The sequence below is a fragment of the Pleurodeles waltl genome, chromosome 1_1 (genome assembly GCF_031143425.1).
Source record: "Pleurodeles waltl isolate 20211129_DDA chromosome 1_1, aPleWal1.hap1.20221129, whole genome shotgun sequence".
Taxonomy (NCBI): Eukaryota; Metazoa; Chordata; class Amphibia; order Caudata; family Salamandridae; genus Pleurodeles; species Pleurodeles waltl.
In genome coordinates, this window is record NC_090436.1 from 749365865 (window position 1) to 749390395 (window position 24531).

Sequence of the window (24531 nt, forward strand, 5' to 3'; positions counted from 1 at the left end):
GAGACATGCACTTTGAAAGCAAGCCGAATCAAAGCGCTACAGCTGCCATGAGTGTGAAGGAGAGACACAAAAGGAAAAATAAGTTCTCTCGCAGTGAAACATATCGGCAAACGTTCAACTATCCATGTAACAGGGTCAGTGGCCAAGGCAGTAACAAAACCTCCCTTAGGAGGGACAAATGTAAAGCATTTACCAACAGTGATAAAGGATTTTTGAAAAGCAAGCCCACGAACGAGTGAATGTGATGGGCGTGAGGTGGGCGTGGTTAAAAGCCCACATAGATACCAACGCAACGGAAAAAGCTGCGCTTTTGCCTCGCTACGCTCAACCTAAAAAGGAGCACCTGAAAGAACCTGGCCAGTGGAAGGACACTGGCCACAGACAGGAAGCTGTATTGGTCAATGCTCTATGGCAGGGGGACACATACCAAGCTGCAGGAAGAAGCCAAGGTGAGGAGACTCTGACCCATAGGAAGCTAGCAAAATGCTGTGATGTCGTAGCCAACCAATGCTAAGTAGTGGTAATTAAGGGGCAGGCCCTAAGTCAATTTTTTTTTTTTTGCCAGTAGGTGCCTGCACATGCACACTGGTCAGGTGAAACCTAAACAAGGAATGGCAAAAATAATCCACAAGACTGTACTTACTTTCATTTGTGAACGATGGGATAAAACAAAAATCCTAGCTATCGCCCAACTCAGAAAATTCAACAGGCACTTTGTAATTTACAGAATAGTCAGTGTTTGGAGTGTTTGACTGATTTCTCTCATCATTTTGTGTGTTTCTCTTTATTGCCCTTGAGCATCCTTAGAATCTGCCCGGGGATTAGATACTGGTGTCACATGCTCTCAACTTTTAACAGATCATTTCGCTTCACATAGAGCGATTAGTTCTTCAGGTGCCACTCACCATTTTCAAAATCAGCGACACTCAGATTAATTTTCAGGCACTTCCATCCCTCTCAAGGAATCTCTACCTCTGGATATACAAACTCTCTCCCAATGCTCATATTCAGGATATATCTAAAAACCTGACTCTTTGTCCTGCATTTGAACTAATCAACAACTCCCCTGATGCCTCAACTCAGACTATCAGATTTCTGATCCACACTCAATGTGTTTGTACTGTGCAGATTGTTCTAGTCCTATTTTAACTATTGTTCATGTTTCTAATGTATTTTCAAATCAATCTCTTTAGTTTTTCAAAGTCAAAATAGGTTGCCCAAACACCTCAGAGACTGCAAGGTGAGCTAAACAATATTGTTACACAAGGTTTGAAATGATAAGTGAAATAAAAAGGATTACACAAACACTGTCTGTTAACATGACATTGCTTCCCCATGTCCCATTTATATGGGAATATAGGTGAAATTGGGAATTTGGGGCTGAATTAAATTGGGGCTCCCAAGAGAGCACTCTCTCTGTGCTTGTCACTGCATTCACCTGCTCTCTGGGTCAGGCTAACCCGCTACTGTCCCACTGCACATACTGTGAGCAGGACTGTCCTCATCACCTCCCTCATAAATCAATGGAAGAGGAGTTATCGAATGGGACTCCTCAGACTGAAACATCACTCCAAGGGTGTGCACCATTGTCCTATCCCTCAGATGCTGTCTCAGTCTCCGATCCTACGTCAGAGATGTCCTCTATAACCCGAGTGAGGGCTTGAGCAGCAGTCATCCGAGACGCCATCTCTACTACTGGCTTAACTGTTGCTCTAAAACACTAGCCTACACAGAGTCACAAAATTGCTGGTGGGTGTGGTTATGTGATATGTGCAACAGTAGAGGTCACGTTACCTTCACTTCTTCCCCCAATCAGCACGTTCTTTCAAGACACTCAAAAAAAGACACACTATTACTTCACCTTGACACAGTCTTTAGCGCCCAGTCCAACAATTATTGGTGCTCCCACTTCCATGATCTCCTCTCTGATTCCCCAACTACCACCCAGCAAAAGTGCCCTTCATCTCTCCATAGACCCGACCCCTGCACATACATTTCATTTGTATTAGAGCGCAGGTAATGGCTGACTTTACCAATCTACTCAGCTATTTACATAAAATACAGATTTGATCTTTGCAGTAGGCATATAAACCTTCTGCGCTACTTTATGGCATCAAAACTACCACTATACAAAAGTCAGATCCTTTTGTAGTAGAAACAATTACTAGACTTACTTGACCTTTTTATTGCTGCCTTAAAGATACAGTTGAAACGCGTCAGTTGAAGTATGTGCACTGCTTTGAAGACACAAGCTGCAACTGCAAGAGAAATGATGACGAATATATCACTTTTATATGTGGGTGTGGTTTTCCTGGGGGCCGATCGCAGCCCGCAGGGAAAACACAGATGCGTTGACAAAAGTGATCGATATATATATATATATATACATACACACACATATCTACATAGATAGATATATCTACATAGATATGTCTATATATTTTTTATATATCTGTATGGTTTCCTTGGGGGCCATGGCGGCCCCCAGGGAAAGCATACAACTATTAATATATGCCCCCAAGGGGGGTGGCCCTGCTCATGGACGACCCCGTCAATTCTATATATATTTTTTATTTTTAAACCCCTGGGGGGGTGCGATCGCACCCAACAGGGATAAACCTACTTTAAAAAAAATTAAAATAAAAATAAAAATGCCCACAAGGAGGCCCATTTTCCGAGGGGGCTTGTACGTTAATAAAGAAACTCTCCAAAAACAGAACACCGTACATTCTTCCAAAACAGGTAGATATTTTAATTAAAAGGCTTCAGTTCATAAAAAGCAGTGAATGACAAAACAAAAGACAGCAAACTCACTACGTTGGTGCTGTTTCACAGACCAACTAAACAGTAATACTTTTGCCAGTTTATGGGTACCTTAAAATCTACGAACCCTTAAGCGATTGGGAGAAGTAGCAAACAAATTAGTTGAGTGTTACAGAAGAAAGACAAAACAATCTATAAAATTATATTTATAAAAAAAGCATAAATTCCAATCGACTAACCTAAGAAAATCGCTCTCACTGGATAGAACATAAGGCACAACAATACTGAAATGTTGATTCCAAGAACATAAGAAAAGGTAATTAAAAAGGCAAGGCAGCAAAATGTGAGTGCCAAGTGTAAACATTTACACCAATGGTATTAAATTTGGAACAAGGATGGCTATATGCCTACACTAAGACATATACATTTGCTTCCCAAGAACACCAGTCTTTAAATTGTTGTAAGTATTCAAAGTTTCCAAGCACTTTTGTTATTTATGCCCCAGACAATATTATCCAGTTAATCTGCCTTTACAAGACAAAGTGAAGTACCACATCAAGATTTGCACCAAGGCGTCAAGGTCTAAAAGTGGTGTTAAAAGCAGGCATATTAAAATTGTAAGCCTTCTCACAAATTATCATGAAAAGGTTTGGATCCTATCAGATACCTTCAGACATTAGCAAGCATAATTTCAAAGCACAGGATATTCTTGATAGTGATTATAGCTTATTTCCAAAGATAGAGCAGAAAGCAAGTTACAGCCTTTATTGTTAGTGACGACCTAACAATCCCAATGTGTGAATGTCAATGGTAAGACAATTTGACTATCATAACTAAACATCAATAGCTTTCCTCACTGGACATGTATATTAGGTTGTCTGTACAATGGAAATGTACCACCTCTTTCCAAAACACACGGATTATTTGCGGAAGTGTTCTTATACTTTAGGAATGTTTATTTATCAAAAGGCATTCAGCGGGGAGTGTGTGGCCACAAATTTGCTAATTTCACCTTACAAGGTAATTCTTTGGGGAAATAAAAAAAGGAAAAAAATGTTATGTAAAGAAAGCTGAAACAAAGTTTGCATTTAGTATACTCACAGCTACATTCCATAGTGACTATAGGAACAGAATTATATTAGCTACTAATATCAAAAAGGCCAATTATGAATGTTGCAACAAACTGCACAACGTGCCCGATGCTTGCCAAGTCTCAAGCAACAAAAAATAAAACAGCAATAGTGTTTAATTTTTCAATTCATGTGAACCTCTATTCGGAATGATTATAACAGCATTCCTGCCAGCTGGGATTGCCCAGTAACAAAATTTGTTGAGCATGTTAATCCATTTGACAACAGGAAACAAAAAATGTTTTTGACAGTCATGGATCCTAGTAGAATTTTACAAATAGGCACAAACAAGACTAGGAGAAGTAAAAGCAAGCCATGCAATAATCAATTAAAGAAAATATAAAATTTGGGGCAATGAGATTCCCAATTAAACTTGAATTTGTTATGATGGAAAAGTATCGTCTTTCCTGTTTATGCTATTCAGATGAAAAAAATATTGCGAGCTGGAATCTAAGGACTGTGATCATTTGATAAAATATCTACCATCTTTTTTACATTCAAATACTGAAAGATAAGGACAACAAAATAATGTTAACATCTGCCATTCTCACCCAATTGAGAACCGGACAAAAATGAGTAGGAATACCGACATTTTAAAGACACCACTTTAAACTACTAAAATTATATCAATTATCCATTAACACATTCACAGCTTTATCCTGTCCAAAAAGTAATCCTGTTAGATGGCTTTAATATGAACAAGACGAGGTAATTTTATATTACAACCTACAACACAATTCTACATATTTACAGAGAATGCTGAGAAATTTCAAGAGGTAAATTACATCTTAAATCCTACTGCCATCTACAAATGGTTTAACCAATTACGTATTGGTTAACTGTTTCCACTTTACTTAATAGAACAATTTTCTGTCATTTGAACCTGATCAAAGAGGCTACACTGCCACATTAGACAATGACATTAGTCCATCCTATCTCATAACCCTATTGTCAAACATTCTCGCTGGCTTTATTTACATTTGTTTACACCAAGCACCTCATTGAAGGTAAGGGGTACATACACAGCTAAAATCCCACTGTAAGCTGTGTAGTGTGACTTGTAGACAGGCCATGGAGCTCGTACAAGTACATCTAGGCCGAACAGGAAACGATTTGTCAGAGGAGCATTGAAAGGCTGGAGAAGCACAGGCCTGCCAAATTTTCGCTGCGCCAAATGAATCTCCATTCTTCACAGCATAAATGCATGGCAAATGTCTTTCACTAAGAGATTCAGTATTTCCCATGGAAAAATATAGCAATCTCAACTTTTATAGGCACTTCTCTCCGTTAAAATAAGGCAAGTCAATACAGAACTAAAACCCTCTGAAATATGCCCACATGTATATCAGCATGCGCGTCGTAACTCGTTCACAAACTAACAATAGAATGAGTGTTCAAAAACTAAGGGATTGGGCTAAATGACATCTAAAACATTGTACATAAAGTACCTTATTAATGCCCAGATATGTTGAGCCCTCTTAGTTGCTTCCCTGTTCGTCTTTGCAGATAAACAGGGATCCAGCAAAACATAATGAAACTGCGATTGGGGCAATACGTGTTTGACAATGTTTTGGTGCATCGCCCCCTCCCTACCCAAGCACAGCGAGGGGGGAGGGGGGGTCGTGGTCATTACGCAGTAACAGGCCTTACAAACCAGTGGCGCCCTCGGCGAGAGAGCAGCGAAGGCTTCCGCGCCGAGGCCAGGCTAACACGCACACACCCTGTCTGCACCAACGCAGTCACTGGAAGCTCCTTACCCTTGAGATTCCTCCATGCACACAAAAGGCCCGAAGCTGCCAAGTTTATTTCAATGTAAAGAAGGAGCTCAGATGAAAATGAAAAAGCAAACTCCGCAGGGGTCCGACAGGGGAGTGAGGGTGCGGAAGAGGAAGGAGGGCAGCTAGGGAGCAGCCCGAGAGTCCGCCATGTTGTGAGCGGCTCCAGTATTTACAAAAACCTGCAGCAGAAAAAGCAGCGGCTTCCAGCAGCCCGTGGAAGGAGGAGGGGGGCGGGGAGACGACGGCAGACAAAGGAAGCCTGAGCTCTGAACGCACACACATACAGAGAGCTGCGAGAACCGGAAAATCAAGGCCTTGTCCAACCAGGGCGGCCCAGGCTGCAGCATTTTCGCGCACTCCGACCCACGCCCCCTACCGGCAATAGGAAGCAAAGCGCGGAGAAAGCTCGCTTCTTCCCCCGCGCTTTGCGTAGCCCCGGGGCGAAGGGGTCTGTTACCTGCAGATTTATACGTGACAACTCTCCCGAAACTGTCGGGAGGGCCCCGAATGTAGGGCTCACATCCCGTCTCCAGGTGTCGGGTCTTTACACCCGGATCCCCGCTTTCGCTCAAGTGTTGGCAGGTCTGGCGTGAAAAACAAGCACAAAGTCACATCAAAAGAAGTCCAAAACAAGCTATTCTTTAAAAAAAAAAGCCGAAAAGAAGCCCAACCCCCAGATAATGAGGAAAAAGGTTAGCAAAGAGAGCATTAAAGTAAACAACAGAGCTAAACAGGTTTTGTAAAGTGTATTTCTAAGTTTAATAGTTCGCGCTGAGAACAACTACACTGTGACAGCAGCGCTATAGGTCTCCATCATCAACAAATGGGACACTTAAAACAGCATTGCAGCATATATGCGTACGCGTGAGCTTTTAAAGGCAAAAAGGCTGATCATTTTCGAGAGGTTTTAGTTGGGGTGGGGGTACCGGAGGTAGCTCTCACCAAACATTCTGAAATATTTTTGAAAATTAGAGTATTTTAAGTATATTAAAACAGTAGCATTGGTCACAGCTTAGGCGGAAGAGAGCCAAAATAAAGTCATTTATTTGCTTAAAAACTCGTGAGTCTCCCCATGATTTGGGTCTATTGCTCTAGTGATATGACGTAAATATTTCTTTACGTTAAATATTTCTTCACAGGGAAACATTTAAGCTTTATCAGCTGTTCTCTAATACTTTTGTTATAAAAGTTATAGGAGTTGGTACGTTTTAAAACACATTTGGCCAGTACCATTGACCTCCTCTGGATCCAGCTGATGCATTATTGATGCTGATTTGAATTTGACTAACTTTTTGCCTTCTGTAATGTCTTCTTACATTTGGAAAAACCTTTATGGTTTTGACTTTGTATTTTGTCTGATGAAGATTTTCTTTATTTTTGTCATAGGGCCGCTCTCTAATGAGACTCACACGGCCCGAATCCTATGTTTAAACCCCTTTTAATTTATTTGTTAAAAGCATTGACACATTTGTTTGAAGGATATATTATAGAAGTAACTGCCATGTTAACAGAACCCCCTTGTGTCCTTAGCCAAGCTGTCACCAATGTTCAAAATATTGTACAGGCCCCATTATTAGTTGGGCAGTTGAACTGCCACAACTCCAATACAGCAGGGATGAGGTGGCCGTCAAGCCGGTGGCCTCACTCCTCTCGTATTACGATGTAACAACCGCGCTGCCCGTGGTAACATCGTAGTATGTCATTTCCGCCAGTCAGCCCGGTGGAAACAGTGCAGCTGCACTGGCCTTGGCTCTCTTAGGCGTGCAATAGCAGACAATGCACGTTCCGGGGGTGCTGGCAGAGGGGTCCCTGAACACCCCACAGCATGGTCGTGGGCAGTGCAGCTTCCTCCCTCCGGCCCCCAACACTGGCTTTCTGCCAGCCTTTTTATAGCGGGGGCCCGCCATGAAAAGGCTGGCGCAAAGCAAAGTCATGATCAGTACGGCGGTGCCAAACTCGGCACCGCCATGACTGAGCACGACTTTGAACACTGCAAACCCATCAGGATCCATGATCCCGGTGGAGACAGCAGTCCGACCACCAGGATCGTAATCCTGTTGTCAGACCACCAAACTCGTAATTAGGCCTTAAGTTTCCAGGTGAGGCAGTTGTGTATCATCTAATCCTGATTCAATGGCAGCACCAACCCTAACCTCCCAATGCTTCAGCCACAGTGATGCTGCCTGTGACTTCCACTTATTCATGTTCTCCTTTTCACATCAAGCATTTCTGTTTACTTCCCTGTCCATTTCTTTTGGGGGGTGGGGGGTCACCGAATGTCCTATTACAGCTGGCATCATGTTGGATGCCCTAGCAGTCAGGGTTCTTCCTCCCGCACTTCATTCCAACCATGTTGCAGCTTCTTGCACAGAAGTGGCCCCAACTTCAATCTCCCACACACAGTGCACAAGTAGGTCAGGAGGCACCTATGGAGCCAGTGCCTCACATGTGTGTTGTGCCATTGCTGACTGTCACCATTTCTATTAGGACATAATAAATACATTAACTCTACCAATTTGCTCATCCTCATGATGTTACCCACTGGAAAGAACTAAAAGTCTCTGTAGCACAAAAAGATTAGTCGCTATGCTAGGAGGTCCTGACCTGTCCACAGTTAATTATTTTTGCAGGTGAAAGACTAATTTTGCAGGTGTACAGGCGTGCAACCAAAAATGCAGGTGACAACTGCACATTTAGGGTGACTTGACAGGCAAGTGTATGCCAACATTTCAGAGGAAAATTTAGGGAAAAAAGTGGGCATCGAGTGAAGGTTTTAACATCAAGCCAGTTAAAATAACATTATTTTTTGTCTTCTAAAATCAGGAGATTCCAGTCTAAATCAGGAGTGTTAGCATCTATGGTGCAAATTGCCCCCACAAAAAGAACTTACGTAAGAGACGTAGGGCCTCATTACGAGTTTGCCTGTCCATCGACCGCCATGGTGACGGCAGCGGTCCGACCACCATCAGGGTGGCGCTCAGACCGGTGTCTTACAAGTCATGTGGGTGTATGGAGCAAAGACTGCCACTGTCACAAGGCACCACAAATAGACCGGCGGAGCCTGTGTTGCCGCCAGACTGAATACAAGGTTGCACACCGCCAATGTTACCAGGGATGTCCAACCACCATGTCCCAGTAGGCAGAAACGGGGACTATAAAGGGAGACACTCACGTGCAGGCAGCTTTACACGTCCAATGGCTCCATAAAGCCCATCACATATGTCCTGCTTTGCTGGACCTCGAAGGCCAAAATCCATGACGTCGTGGGCGCAACCACCTGTAAGTACACACACCTACCTGTCTCATCAACCATTACAACAGATCGTTGCACCGTCATCCACATTGTATGGGGCTCATGCTATGGGCACCATGTACACGTCTCATTGTGTACACAGTCACAAACAGACGTAAAGATCAGCACATTCACAGTCGCAGTATGCCCCTTTTGGGCATGTCACTCACACTGCACTGCAACGTTACAACAAAAACACATGTCTGACCATCTGAGGCACAAGGACAGTGAAGGGTACACAACAATCCTTCACACAACACCAGCAACACACTAACATCACCTATACAAAAACAACTCACACACTCACATTGCATACATACCATAGACTCTCGTCACATTCAACACACATATGTATGGATGTGGTATGGAACACAAACAACACTCACATGAAACATCCCTGCAATGGACACATATCATACGCATTGCAGCACAAAGGAAGGACAATGGCATGCACAATACACAGAGAGACTACTATACAAAGACAGCAATGCAAACAATAGCTGCACAATTGGGATGGGGCCATCAGGAACACTCAGGGAAGGAGGTTGACTGGGACACATATCAATTTGCACATGCCCATAAAACAACATTTGCACCAGAGATGGCCCTACAGCTATCTCAGGGACAAAAAATACTAGGCCCAAATGGCATGCCTAACCGCGCAATGTGGAAGTGCAAGTCAACAAACCACATACAACTCAAATTGCATGGGACATACAGCTACAGGAAATAGGTGCAAGGTACACACAGCTTAATGGACACGCACAGTCAAATGCAAAGAAAGCTAGCACAACTGAACACAATCCATGTCTCCACAAACAAACTCAAGCTGACACACATCGGATGAATAAATGATCCACATCAGGGGACAAGTCTAACACCATACATGCTCACATTGGACAACACAAGATGAAATACTTACCACAACAAACATTACATTGCATGAACACCCACATATCCATACACTCAACATATACCCTTGTCTTGGGAGACAACAGCACAACCCACAAAGTCACATAATGCAAACAACAGCAAAAAGAAGAGCATGTAGGCTGAACCACACACAACAGTAGGCGCACAACACAAGTCACTCAGGAACAACATAACAGTAGAAAAGGAATTGCAGGACAAAGGTGTACCCAATAAAACAACAACTGTTTGTGTTTATTATAACTAAATGAATCAGAATAAATGCCATTGGCCAGTCCATTTTTTGCTCCATAATAGCACAGTATTGTGCCAAAGCTTGACTTCTAACTGCAGTAGAACCTCCACAGGAAGAGGCATCAAGTGAGCAGGCTGCCATACTGGGGGTTGGGGGGGGTTGGATTTGGGAGTGGGGTTTGGTCTTGGGTTTGGGAGGGATGGGCTTCTTCTTCGGTGGAGAGGTATGGGTGCTTGCAGGGAAGGCAGGGAAGGCTGTGGAGGTGGAAGGGAGGGTCTGGGAGGTCGGTAGGGGTCTCTTGGGTTTGGGGCGGGGCTGGAAGGAACAGGGGAAAAGTTAAGGTCAGAGATAAAAACTTTCTTAGGGACACAGGGACAGAAGGGGGTCAGGGTTTGGAGTTCGAGAGAATGGTTGTCTGCTGTGTAGGTGTGGATGTTGTGGGTATGTGCATCTGGGAGGTATGCTTGTGTTTGGTGGGCATCTGTTAGGTGGGTAGGTGAGTGTTTATGTGTCTTGGGGGACTGGGAGGTGGCGATGGTGGTGGGATGGAGTGGTGGATGTGTATGTGGCTGTTGGAGTGGTGAATGTGGGTATGCTGGATGTGCTGAATGTCTCTGTGTCTGTTGTTGTGGTGTCTGAGGGTATGGTGCTTATCGTGGATGTCTGGGGTCTGCTGGCCGGGTGTCTGCAGGTATAATGGGTATAGTGGGTGTGTCACTGACTGTTGGTGTGGTGTTTGTGGGTATGCTAGATGTGGTGTGTATAATGCTGGGGATGCTGCGGGTGTCTGGGGGAAGTGGTGACTGTTGTTGTGTCTTTTGTTTGTTTGTGTGCTGGTGTGTTTTGTGGTTCTTGTGTTTGTGTGTGCTGCTCTTGTGTGTTGATGTGGATGCCTGCAAATGTGTCTGTGTGCCATGGCTAGGTAGGGGGCGGGGGATTTGGAGTGGGAAGAGGAAGGTGGAGGGGGACGGACGTTGGGGGGTGACTGGCTGCCATCAGTGTGGAGGCCAGAGCCTGAAAAGATCTCTGTAGGCCGGACATTGCACCATGAATGCCTTCCTGATTGATTTGTTGTAGCTGATTTGCCAATCCCTGGATGGCATTCACTATGGCTGTCTGGCCCACAGAGATATTTCTTAGGAGGTCAATAGCTTTCTCACTGAGGGCAGTGGTGGTAATAGGGGCTGAGGTGGAGATTCCTGCAGCAAAGGAGACACCCACCCTCTTGAGTGAGCGAGCACAGCCAAGTTGGTGGAGAGCAACAGGGAGGGTGGTGATAGAACGGGCGTGGTGGACAAGGATGGTACAGGGGGATGCCCGATGGGTCTGCCACCATTAGGGAGTGTCCACTGGAGGAAAAGTCTGATAATTATGAGGATGTCGCGGTCTCCCCGTGGCACTCTCCTCACCCTCCAGGTCAATGGGTCCATCTGTGTCAGTAGTATCTTGACCTGAGGTCCCATGGCCAGATGCTTCCCCTCTCGGCTGTGTCCCATCTCCTTCGATTGCGGGTGCTGATGCTGCGCATACAAAGAGAAATAGGGTCATCACATGTCCGTGATCACACTTGAACAACAGCTCTGATTAGCATAAATTACCATGATGTCAAGTAGACACCAGCAACAAACTCAAGCCAAGTGGCCAATACATGTGCCATAACATTTGCATGCAAACCATCTGAACTGTCAACAGTTGACCACAGGAAAACTAGGATCTCAGACAACTACAATTGCATGGCTGAAGTTGTGCAATCACAATAACCATTCAACCATTAGGAGACACCATCATCCTCAAAGCTTTGCCCCATGGAGCAGACCTCAGACACCTGTTGGCATACAATAGTAGGCCAATGAAAAGTGCATTTTCACAGATCCCACACAAGGTAATGCACACATCTATTTGACACATACATGATGACCCACCAATAAGAAATGATGATATTAAATCATGCCATGTTGATCACAATAGTACAATATCCTGGAGAAGGTTACATGGTAATGCCCATGTCACACTGTGAACATTTCAATAATGCACACTTCCCCTAGTGATATTTGTCCCAATAGAGTCATGGAGGTAGTATCAATATTGCTCAGATACGCCACACGTGGCATGGAAATTAACTCTGTAGACATCATGTGAAATATGTCCAGGAGAGATGTCCCTAAAATACATAACACAATGCAAGCCACAGGGTAATTACCACTAATGTCAGGCACCCCTTACAATAACATACTCTGAGTGCATCAGTCCTTTGCTAGTTGGAGAGGCGCAGAACTTTGCAAGTACTTGTAGAAGGCCCTCAACATGTTGCCCAATGGGAAGCTGCATCACTGTCCCCTTTTTGATCATGCAAACCCAGATGTCTGTCTGTGGACGAATGCCTGTACCCAAACACGTGATTTCAACATAACTGCAAGTCATTCCATGATGCATGCCAACCATGCCCTGCCCTATCTGGCACTTTGATGTCTTCGTAGTGAGGGTTGCTGATTGCAGAGCCTGCAAATCCTTCTCCAGGTAGACCAGGTGACCCTGCCAGGAGGAGCTAAAGACAGCAATATCATCAAGATATGCTGCACTGAAGGACTCCAAGCCAGCGAGGACTTGATTCACCAACCTTTGGAAGGTGGCAGGGGCATTATTTGAACCAAAGGGCATAACAGTGAATTGATAATGACCATCAGGTGTAGAAAATGCAATCCTTTCATTTGCTCTAGGTGCTATTCTGATTTGTCAGTACCCTGTAGTTAAGTCAAAGGCACTGAGGAACTTGGCTGCACCTAATATGCCTATCAACTTGTCTGCTCTTTGTATAGGGTGTATATGTGTCTTGGTGACAGGGTTGAGACCTCTGTAGTACACACAAAACCTCATCTCTTTCTTTTCATCCTTGGAATGAGGTTTGGGGACTAAGGCCACTGGGCTAGCACAGGTACTGTCAGAGGGTTCAGTTCAATAACCCCTAAATCTACCATCTTGTGGACTTCCACTTTGATGCTCTCCTTCACTTGGTCAGACTGTCGATAGATCTTGGTCTTGACAGGCAAACTGTCTCCTGTGTCCACATCATGGGTACAAAGGCGGGTCTGCCCAGGGGTCAAAAAGAAGAGTCCTGAAAACTGCTGCAGGACTTATCTGCATCCAGCCTGCTGTTGGGCAGTGAGGGTATCTGAGTAGGCAACTCTATCAAGTGACCCATCCTTAGGGTCATGAGAGAGGAGGTCAGGAAGAGTTCACTCTCTGCTGCCTGATCCTCATCAGTAACCATAAGCATGGTTACATCAGCCCTGTCACAGTAGAGTTTGAGGCGGTACACATGGATCACCCTCTGGGGTATCCTCCTAGTACCCAGGTCTACCAAGTGGGTGACCTCACTCTTTTCCTTTAGGATAGGGTAATGTCCTGGAGTGCCCTGGGAGCCAAGACTCCAGAACCCATATCTTTTGCCCTGGTTTAAACTCCACCAGTGCAGCCGTTTGGTCATACCATTGCTTCTGGAGCTGTTGGCTGGCCTCAAGGTTTTTGGATGCCTTTCCATGTACTCAGCCATCCTTGAGCGGAGGCCAAGCACATATTCCACTACATCTTGCTTAGGCTCGTGGAGAAGTCTCTCCCATCCCTCCTTTACAAGTGCAAGTGGTCCCCTAACAGGGTGGCCAAACAGAAGTTCAAAGGGGGAAACCCTACTCCCTTCTGATGCACCTCTCTGTGGGTGAAAAGCAAGCATGACAGGAGAACATCCCATCTCTTTTTAAAATTTTCAAGGAGCCCCATGATCATGCCCTTCAATGTCTTGTTGAATCTTTCAACAAGTCCATTGGCTTGTGGAGGGAATGGTGTGGTGAACATGCACGTCACCCCACACTCATTCCACATGTATTTTAGGTAAGCTCATGACGTTTGTAACCCTGTCAGAAACTGCCTCCTTAGGAAACCCTACCCTGGTAAAGATACCAATAAGGGCCTTGGCTACTGCAGGAACTGTAGTAGACCTCAGGGAATTGCTTCAGGATATCTGGTAGCATGTTCCACTACTACCAGTATGTACTGATTTCCTGAGGCTGTGGGTGGTTCAAGTAGATCCACAATGTCCACACCAACACTTTCAAAGGGAACCCCCATCACAGGTAGTTTAATAAGGGGGCCTTTGGTTGGCCAACTGCCTTACCACTGGCTTGGCAGGTGACACAGGAGTTACACAACTCCTTCACCTTTTGGGACATATTGAGCCATTAGAAATGGCGGATAAGCCTATTGCATGGTTTTGTCTGTCCCAGATGGCCAGCTAGGGGGATGACATGGGATAGAGTGAGGAGAAACTCCCATAACTATTGAGGCACTACGACTCTCCTGGTTGCACCAGGTGTGGGGTCTCTGGCTTCAGTGTACCCGAGTCCCTCCTCGTAATAGACCCTGTGGGAGCCACTGACCTTCCTGTGCAGTTGCTTGCTTTCTTAGGCCTTCAAGAGTGGAACAGGTTTTCGGTCCCTGGCACAGCTGGCCCCTTTAGGGTACCTCTGGGCCCAAGAGCTCTACCTGATAAGGATCCAGCTTCATAGACTCAGTTCCCTCAGAGGTCAAGACTTCTTCCTGAGAAGAGGAGTCTTGGGTTTGTTGCTGTTCAGAAGCTGGCCCCCCAGGCTTCTTGTCCTTCCTCTTGTAAGGTTGGGCCATTCTTCCAGGCTCCAACACTTCATTTTCACCCTGTGCTCGGCTTTGTGCTCTAGTTTTCACACACACACCATCTCTGGGATTCCCAGCATGCTGCATGGGTTTTGAGTTTTACCTCAGCCCAAGCTGAGGACTCTAAGTTATTCCCTAGCAGACACTCTACAGGGATTGCAGAAGATGCTACTACCTGTTTCAGGCCAGTAACTCCTCCCCATTCTAAGGTGACCATATCCATGGGATGGGCTTCAGTTACATTGTCAGCATTGATGACTGGATACGTTTGTCCAGCCAAATACTCTCCTGGGGAAACCACTTTGTCTGTCACCATGGTGACTCTGGCACCTGTATGCCTCTGGGCTTCCATTAATCAAGAGGTGCTGCCTGCATTTGTTCATGTTAGGGGGTCAGACAGCAAGAGTGGCAACATTTACCCCACCCTCAGTGACTAAAGTAGCTTCAGTGTGAACCATGATTTGCTCTGGGCACACTGTTGATCCCACCTGGAGAATGGTGATACTAGTACTAATTGGAGCAGTGCTAGGGGGATTCATTGTGGGACAGGCCAAGTCTCCAGTTTGGTGTCCATTCTGTTTACAGTGGGATCAAAGGTTTTACACTTGCACCCATTTGAAGATTGGGAAGAGTCTCGGGGCTCACCCTCCTGAGCAGGTTTTTGGGGCCCTTGAGAAGACTCTTTACTTTTATCCTCAGGTGTCTCCTCAACCTTTTCCTTTCTTTTCAGCGCAAAAAAAAGGGAGCACACTGCCTCACACTCCAACACAAAGTTGGCCCCCAATGCATCTTGGTAAATGCAGTCAGATTTGTTTCACATTAACAAAAGTAATCAAAGTCTTTCACCTTAGTAGGTGCAGCAAGTGCTGTGTATCTCTGGACACGTGTTTCTGGGTTTCGCCCGTCATCAGCAGAGAGCAGCATATTTTCTGGTGTTGCTTGAAATGCCACCAAACATCTTCTCAGGTTTATGTACCACTCTGGTGCGCAGGTGCCTCACCAAGGCTCGTCAGCCCGTTAGCTCAAGGAAGCCGTCATTCGACACAGTGCAAAAAAAAGGGAGCACACTGCCTCACACTCCAACAAAAAGTTGGCCCCAAATGCATCTTGGTAAATGCAGTCAGATTTGTTTCACAATAACAAAAGTAATCAAAGTCTTTCACCTTAGTAGGTGCAGCAAGTGCTGTGTATCTCTGGACACATGTTTCTGGGTTTCACCCATCATCAGCAGAGAGCAACATATTTTGTGGGGTTGCTTGAAATGCCACCAAACATCTTCTCAGGTTTATGTACCACTCTGGTGCGCAGGTGCCTCACCAAGGCTCGTCAGCCCGTTAGCTCAAGGAAGCCGTCATTCGACACAGTGCAAAAAAAAGGGAGCACACTGCCTCACACTCCAACAAAAAGTTGGCCCCCAATGCATCTTGGTAAATGCAGTCAGATTTGTTCCACATTAACAAAAGTAATCAAAGTCTTTCACCTTAGTAGGTGCAGCAAGTGCTGTGTATCTCTGGACACGTGTTTCTGGGTTTCGCCCGTCATCAGCAGAGAGCAGCATATTTTGTGGGGTTGCTTGAAATGCCACCAAACATCTTCTCAGGTTTATGTACCACTCTGGTGCGCGGGTGCCTCACCAAGGCTCGTCAGCCCGTTAGCTCAAGGAAGCCGTCATTCGACACAGTGCAAAAAAAAGGGAGCACACTGCCTCACACTCCAACAAAAAGTTGGCCCCCAATGCATCTTGGTAAATGCAGTCAGATTTGTTTTACATTAACAAAAGTAATCAAAGTCTTTCACCTTAGTAGGTGCAGCAAGTGCTGTGTATCTCTGGACACGTGTTTCTGGGTTTCGCCCATCATCAGCAGAGAGCAGCATATTTTGTGGGGTTGCTTGAAATGCCACCAAACATCTTCTCAGGTTTATGTACCACTCTGGTGCGCAGGTGCCTCACCAAGGCTCGTCAGCCCGTTAGCTCAAGGAAGCCGTCATTCGACACAGTGCAAAAAAAAGGGAGCACACTGCCTCACACTCCAACAAAAAGTTGGCCCCCAATGCATCTTGGTAAATGCAGTCAGATTTGTTTTACATTAACAAAAGTAATCAAAGTCTTTCACCTTAGTAGGTGCAGCAAGTGCTGTGTATCTCTGGACACGTGTTTCTGGGTTTCGCCCGTCATCAGCAGAGAGCAGCATATTTTGTGGGGTTGCTTGAAATGCCACCAAACATCTTCTCAGGTTTATGTACCACTCTGGTGCGCAGGTGCCTCACCAAGGCTCGTCAGCCCGTTAGCTCAAGGAAGCCGTCATTCGACACAGTGCAAAAAAAAGGGAGCACACTGCCTCACACTCCAACAAAAAGTTGGCCCCCAATGCATCTTGGTAAATGCAGTCAGATTTGTTTCACATTAACAAAAGTAATCAAAGTCTTTCACCTTAGTAGGTGCAGCAAGTGCTGTGTATCTCTGGACACGTGTTTCTGGGTTTCGCCCGTCATCAGCAGAGAGCAACATATTTTGTGGGGTTGCATGAAATGCCACCAAACATCTTCTCAGGTTTATGTACCACTCTGGTGCGCAGGTGCCTCACCAAGGCTCGTCAGCCCGTTAGCTCAAGGAAGCCGTCATTCGACACAGTGCAAAAAAAAGGGGGCACACTGCCTCACACTCCAACAAAAAGTTGGCCCCCAATGCATCTTGGTAAATGCAGTCAGATTTGTTTCACATTAACAAAAGTAATCAAAGTCTTTCACCTTAGTAGGTGCAGCAAGTGCTGTGTATCTCTGGACACGTGTTTCTGGGTTTCGCCCGTCATCAGCAGAGAGCAACATATTTTGTGGGGTTGCTTGAAATGCCACCAAACATCTTCTCAGGTTTATGTACCACTCTGGTGCGCAGGTGGCTCACCAAGGCTCGTCAGCCCGTTAGCTCAAGGAAGCCGTCATTCGACACAGTGCAAAAAAAAGGGAGCACACTGCCTCACACTCCAACAAAAAGTTGGCCCCAATGCATCTTGGTAAATGCAGTCAGATTTGTTTCACATTAACAAAAGTAATCAAAGTCTTTCACCTTAGTAGGTGCAGCAAGTGCTGTGTATCTCTGGACACGTGTTTCTGGGTTTCGCCCGTCATCAGCAGAGAGCAGCATATTTTGTGGGGTTGCTTGAAATGCCACCAAACATCTTCTCAGGTTTATGTACCACTCTGGTGCTCAGGTGCCTCACCAAGGCTCGTCAGCCCGTTAGCTCAAGGAAGCCGTCATTCGACACAGTGCAAAAAAAAGGGAGCACACTGCCTCACACTCCAACAAAAAGTTGGCCCCCAATGCATCTTGGTAAATGCAGTCAGATTTGTTTCACATTAACAAAAGTAATCAAAGTCTTTCACCTTAGTAGGTGCAGCAAGTGCTGTGTATCTCTGGACACGTGTTTCTGGGTTTCGCCCGTCATCAGCAGAGAGCAGCATATTTTGTGGGGTTGCTTGAAATGCCACCAAACATCTTCTCAGGTTTATGTACCACTCTGGTGCGCAGGTGCCTCACCAAGGCTCGTCAGCCCGTTAGCTCAAGGAAGCCGTCATTCGACACAGTGCAAAAAAAAGGGAGCACACTGCCTCACACTCCAACACAAAGTTGGCCCCCAATGCATCTTGGTAAATGCAGTCATATTTGTTTCACATTAACAAAAGTAATCAAAGTCTTTCACCTTAGTAGGTGCAGCAAGTGCTGTGTATCTCTGGACACGTGTTTCTGGGTTTCGCCCGTCAACAGCAGAGAGCAGCATATTTTGTGGGGTTGCTTGAAATGCCACCAAACATCTTCTCAGGTTTATGTACCACTCTGGTGCGCAGGTGCCTCACCAAGGCTCGTCAGCCCGTTAGCTCAAGGAAGCCGTCATTCGACACAGTGCAAAAAAAAGGGAGCACACTGCCTCACACTCCAACAAAAAGTTGGCCCCCAATGCATCTTGGTAAATGCAGTCAGATTTGTTTCACATTAACAAAAGTAATCAAAGTCTTTCACCTTAGTTGGTGCAGCAAGTGCTGTGTATCTCTGGACACGTGTTTCTGGGTTTCGCCCGTCATCAGCAGAGAGCAGCATATTTTGTGGGGTTGCTTGAAATGCCACCAAACATCTTCTCAGGTTTATGTACCACTCTGGTGCTCAGGTGCCTCACCAAGGCTCGTCAGCCCGTTAGCTCAAGGAAGCCGTCATTCGACACAGTGCAAAAAAAAGGGAGCACACTGCCTCACACTCCAACAAAAAGTTGGCCCCCAATGCATCTTGGTAAATGCAGTCAGATTTGTTTCACATTAACAAAAGTAATCAAAGTCTTTCACCTTAGTAGGTGCAGCAAGTGCTGTGTATCTCTGGACACGTGTTTCTGGGTTTCGCCCGTCATCAGCAGAGAGCAGCATATTTTGTGGGGTTGCTTGAAATGCCACCAAACATCTTCTCAGGTTTATGTACCACTCTGGTGCTCAGGTGCCTCACCAAGGCTCGTCAGCCCGTTAGCTCAAGGAAGCCGTCATTTGACACAGTGCAAAAAAAAGGGAGCACACTGCCTCACACTCCAACAAAAAGTTGGCCCCCAATGCATCTTGGTAAATGCAGTCAGATTTGTTTCACATTAACAAAAGTAATCAAAGTCTTTCACCTTAGTAGGTGCAGCAAGTGCTGTGTATCTCTGGACACGTGTTTCTGGGTTTCGCCCGTCATCAGCAGAGAGCAGCATATTTTGTGGGGTTGCTTGAAATGCCACCAAACATCTTCTCAGGTTTATGTACCACTCTGGTGCTCAGGTGCCTCACCAAGGCTCGTCAGCCCGTTAGCTCAAGGAAGCCGTCATTCGACACAGTGCAAAAAAAAGGGAGCACACTGCCTCACACTCCAACAAAAAGTTGGCCCCCAATGCATCTTGGTAAATGCAGTCAGATTTGTTTCACATTAACAAAAGTAATCAAAGTCTTTCACCTTAGTAGGTGCAGCAAGTGCTGTGTATCTCTGGACACGTGTTTCTGGGTTTCGCCCGTCATCAGCAGAGAGCAGCATATTTTGTGGGGTTGCTTGAAATGCCACCAAACATCTTCTCAGGTTTATGTACCACTCTGGTGCTCAGGTGCCTCACCAAGGCTCGTCAGCCCGTTAGCTCAAGGAAGCCGTCATTCGACACAGTGCAAAAAAAAGGGAGCACACTGCCTCACACTCCAACAAAAAGTTGGCCCCCAATGCATCTTGGTAAATGCAGTCAGATTTGTTTCACATTAACAAAAGTAATCAAAGTCTTTCACCTTAGTAGGTGCAGCAAGTGCCGTGTATCTCTGGACACGTGTTTCTGGGTTTCGCCCGTCATCAGCAGAGAGCAGCATATTTTGTGGGGTTGCTTGAAATGCCACCAAACATCTTCTCAGGTTTATGTACCACTCTGGTGCGCAGGTGCCTCACCAAGGCTCGTCAGCCCGTTAGCTCAAGGAAGCCGTCATTCGACACAGTGCAAAAAAAAGGGAGCACACTGCCTCACACTCCAACAAAAAGTTGGCCCCCAATGCATCTTGGTAAATGCAGTCAGATTTGTTTCACATTAACAAAAGTAATCAAAGTCTTTCACCTTAGTAGGTGCAGCAAGTGCTGTGTATCTCTGGACACGTGTTTCTGGGTTTCGCCCGTCATCAGCAGAGAGCAGCATATTTTGTGGGGTTGCTTGAAATGCCACCAAACATCTTCTCAGGTTTATGTACCACTCTGGTGCGCAGGTGCCTCACCAAGGCTCGTCAGCCCGTTAGCTCAAGGAAGCCGTCATTTGACACAGTGCAAAAAAAAGGGAGCACACTGCCTCACACTCCAACAAAAAGTTGGCCCCCAATGCATCTTGGTAAATGCAGTCAGATTTGTTTCACATTAACAAAAGTAATCAAAGTCTTTCACCTTAGTAGGTGCAGCAAGTGCTGCGTATCTCTGGACACGTGTTTCTGGGTTTCGCCCGTCATCAGCAGAGAGCAGCATATTTTGTGGGGTTGCTTGAAATGCCACCAAACATCTTCTCAGGTTTATGTACCACTCTGGTGCTCAGGTGCCTCACCAAGGCTCGTCAGCCCGTTAGCTCAAAGAAGCCGTCATTCGACACAGTGCAAAAAAAAGGGAGCACACTGCCTCACACTCCAACAAAAAGTTGGCCCCCAATGCATCTTGGTAAATGCAGTCAGATTTGTTTCACATTAACAAAAGTAATCAAAGTCTTTCACCTTAGTAGGTGCAGCAAGTGCTGTGTATCTCTGGACACGTGTTTCTGGGTTTCGCCCGTCATCAGCAGAGAGCAGCATATTTTGTGGGGTTGCTTGAAATGCCACCAAACATCTTCTCAGGTTTATGTACCACTCTGGTGCGCAGGTGCCTCACCAAGGCTCGTCAGCCCGTTAGCTCAAGGAAGCCGTCATTCGACACAGTGCAAAAAAAAGGGAGCACACTGCCTCACACTCCAACAAAAAGTTGGCCCCCAATGCATCTTGGTAAATGCAGTCAGATTTGTTTCACATTAACAAAAGTAATCAAAGTCTTTCACCTTAGTAGGTGCAGCAAGTGCTGTGTATCTCTGGACACGTGTTTCTGGGTTTCGCCCGTCATCAGCAGAGAGCAGCATATTTTGTGGGGTTGCTTGAAATGCCACCAAACATCTTCTCAGGTTTATGTACCACTCTGGTGCTCAGGTGCCTCACCAAGGCTCGTCAGCCCGTTAGCTCAAGGAAGCCGTCATTCGACACAGTGCAAAAAAAAGGGAGCACACTGCCTCACACTCCAACAAAAAGTTGGCCCCCAATGCATCTTGGTAAATGCAGTCAGATTTGTTTCACATTAACAAAAGTAATCAAAGTCTTTCACCTTAGTAGGTGCAGCAAGTGCTGTGTATCTCTGGACACGTGTTTCTGGGTTTCGCCCGTCATCAGCAGAGAGCAACATATTTTGTGGGGTTGCTTGAAATGCCACCAAACATCTTCTCAGGTTTATGTACCACTCTGGTGCGCAGGTGCCTCACCAAGGCTCGTCAGCCCGTTAGCTCAAGGAAGCCGTCATTCGACACAGTGCAAAAAAAAGGGAGCACACTGCCTCACACTCCAACAAAAAGTTGGCCCCCAATGCATCTTGGTAAATGCAGTCAGATTTGTTTCACATTAACAAAAGTAATCAAAGTCTTTCACCTTAGTTGGTGCAGCAAGTGCTGTGTATCTCTGGACACGTTTTTCTGGGTTTCGCCCGTCATCAGCAGAGAGCAGCATATTTTGTGGGGTTGCTTGAAATGCCACCAAACATCTTCTCAGGTTTATGTACCACTCTGGTGCTCAGGTGCCTCACCAAGGCTCGTCAGCCCGTTAGGTCAAGGAAGCCGTCATTCGACACAGTGCAAAAAAAAGGGAGCACACTGCCTCACACTCCAACAAAAAGTTGGCCCCCAATGCATCTTGGTAAATGCAGTCAGATTTGTTTCACATTAACAAAAGTAATCAAAGTCTTTCACCTTAGTAGGTGCAGCAAGTGCTGTGTATCTCTGGACACGTGTTTCTGGGTTTCGCCCGTCATCAGCAGAGAGCAGCATATTTTGTGGGGTTGCTTGAAATGCCACCAAACATCTTCTCAGGTTTATGTACCACTCTGGTGCTCAGGTGCCTCACCAAGGCTCGTCAGCCCGTTAGCTCAAGGAAGCCGTCATTCGACACAGTGCAAAAAAAAGGGAGCACACTGCCTCACACTCCAACAAAAAGTTGGCCCCCAATGCATCTTGGTAAATGCAGTCAGATTTGTTTCACATTAACAAAAGTAATCAAAGTCTTTCACCTTAGTAGGTGCAGCAAGTGCTGTGTATCTCTGGACACGTGTTTCTGGGTTTCGCCCGTCATCAGCAGAGAGCAGCATATTTTGTGGGGTTGCTTGAAATGCCACCAAACATCTTCTCAGGTTTATGTACCACTCTGGTGCTCAGGTGCCTCACCAAGGCTCGTCAGCCCGTTAGCTCAAGGAAGCCGTCATTCGACACAGTGCAAAAAAAAGGGAGCACACTGCCTCACACTCCAACAAAAAGTTGGCCCCCAATGCATCTTGGTAAATGCAGTCAGATTTGTTTCACATTAACAAAAGTAATCAAAGTCTTTCACCTTAGTAGGTGCAGCAAGTGCTGTGTATCTCTGGACACGTGTTTCTGGGTTTCGCCCGTCATCAGCAGAGAGCAGCATATTTTGTGGGGTTGCTTGAAATGCCACCAAACATCTTCTCAGGTTTATGTACCACTCTGGTGCGCAGGTGCCTCACCAAGGCTCGTCAGCCCGTTAGCTCAAGGAAGCCGTCATTTGACACAGTGCAAAAAAAAGGGAGCACACTGCCTCACACTCCAACAAAAAGTTGGCCCCCAATGCATCTTGGTAAATGCAGTCAGATTTGTTTCACATTAACAAAAGTAATTAAAGTCTTTCACCTTAGTAGGTGCAGCAAGTGCTGCGTATCTCTGGACACGTGTTTCTGGATTTCGCCCGTCATCAGCAGAGAGCAGTATATTTTGTGGGGTTGCTTGAAATGCCACCAAACATCTTCTCAGGTTTATGTACCACTCTGGTGCTCAGGTGCCTCACCAAGGCTCGTCAGCCCGTTAGCTCAAAGAAGCCGTCATTCGACACAGTGCAAAAAAAAGGGAGCACACTGCCTCACACTCCAACAAAAAGTTGGCCCCCAATGCATCTTGGTAAATGCAGTCAGATTTGTTTCACATTAACAAAAGTAATCAAAGTCTTTCACCTTATTAGGTGCAGCAAGTGCTGTGTATCTCTGGACACGTGTTTCTGGGTTTCGCCCGTCATCAGCAGAGAGCAGCATATTTTGTGGGGTTGCTTGAAATGCCACCAAACATCTTCTCAGGTTTATGTACCACTCTGGTGCGCAGGTGCCTCACCAAGGCTCGTCAGCCCGTTAGCTCAAGGAAGCCGTCATTCGACACAGTGCAAAAAAAAGGGAGCACACTGCCTCACACTCCAACAAAAAGTTGGCCCCCAATGCATCTTGGTAAATGCAGTCAGATTTGTTTCACATTAACAAAAGTAATCAAAGTCTTTCACCTTAGTAGGTGCAGCAAGTGCTGTGTATCTCTGGACACGTGTTTCTGGGTTTCGCCCGTCATCAGCAGAGAGCAGCATATTTTGTGGGGTTGCTTGAAATGCCACCAAACATCTTCTCAGGTTTATGTACCACTCTGGTGCTCAGGTGCCTCACCAAGGCTCGTCAGCCCGTTAGCTCAAGGAAGCCGTCATTCGACACAGTGCAAAAAAAAGGGAGCACACTGCCTCACACTCCAACAAAAAGTTGGCCCCCAATGCATCTTGGTAAATGCAGTCAGATTTGTTTCACATTAACAAAAGTAATCAAAGTCTTTCACCTTAGTAGGTGCAGCAAGTGCTGTGTATCTCTGGACACGTGTTTCTGGGTTTCGCCCGTCATCAGCAGAGAGCAACATATTTTGTGGGGTTGCTTGAAATGCCACCAAACATCTTCTCAGGTTTATGTACCACTCTGGTGCGCAGGTGCCTCACCAAGGCTCGTCAGCCCGTTAGCTCAAGGAAGCCGTCATTCGACACAGTGCAAAAAAAAGGGAGCACACTGCCTCACACTCCAACAAAAAGTTGGCCCCCAATGCATCTTGGTAAATGCAATCAGATTTGTTTCACATTAACAAAAGTAATCAAAGTCTTTCA

At 45.8% G+C, this 24531-nt stretch overlaps 1 protein-coding gene across 4 annotated transcripts in view; it reads right to left on the minus strand.

Moving 5' to 3' along the window:
• Positions 1–6281, minus strand: part of SPIN1 (spindlin 1) — a 165717-nt gene extending 159436 nt beyond the window's left edge. The window contains exon 1 of one of the 4 annotated variants that reach the window (XM_069227582.1): positions 6129–6281. The gene's annotated coding sequence lies outside the window, so the exon portion shown is untranslated. Of the gene's footprint in view, positions 1–5650; positions 6055–6128 lie in introns of those variants that run through there. The other 3 variants (XM_069227598.1, XM_069227604.1, XM_069227589.1) reach the window with 3 other exon arrangements.
• Positions 6282–24531: the final 18250 nt, after the last annotated feature.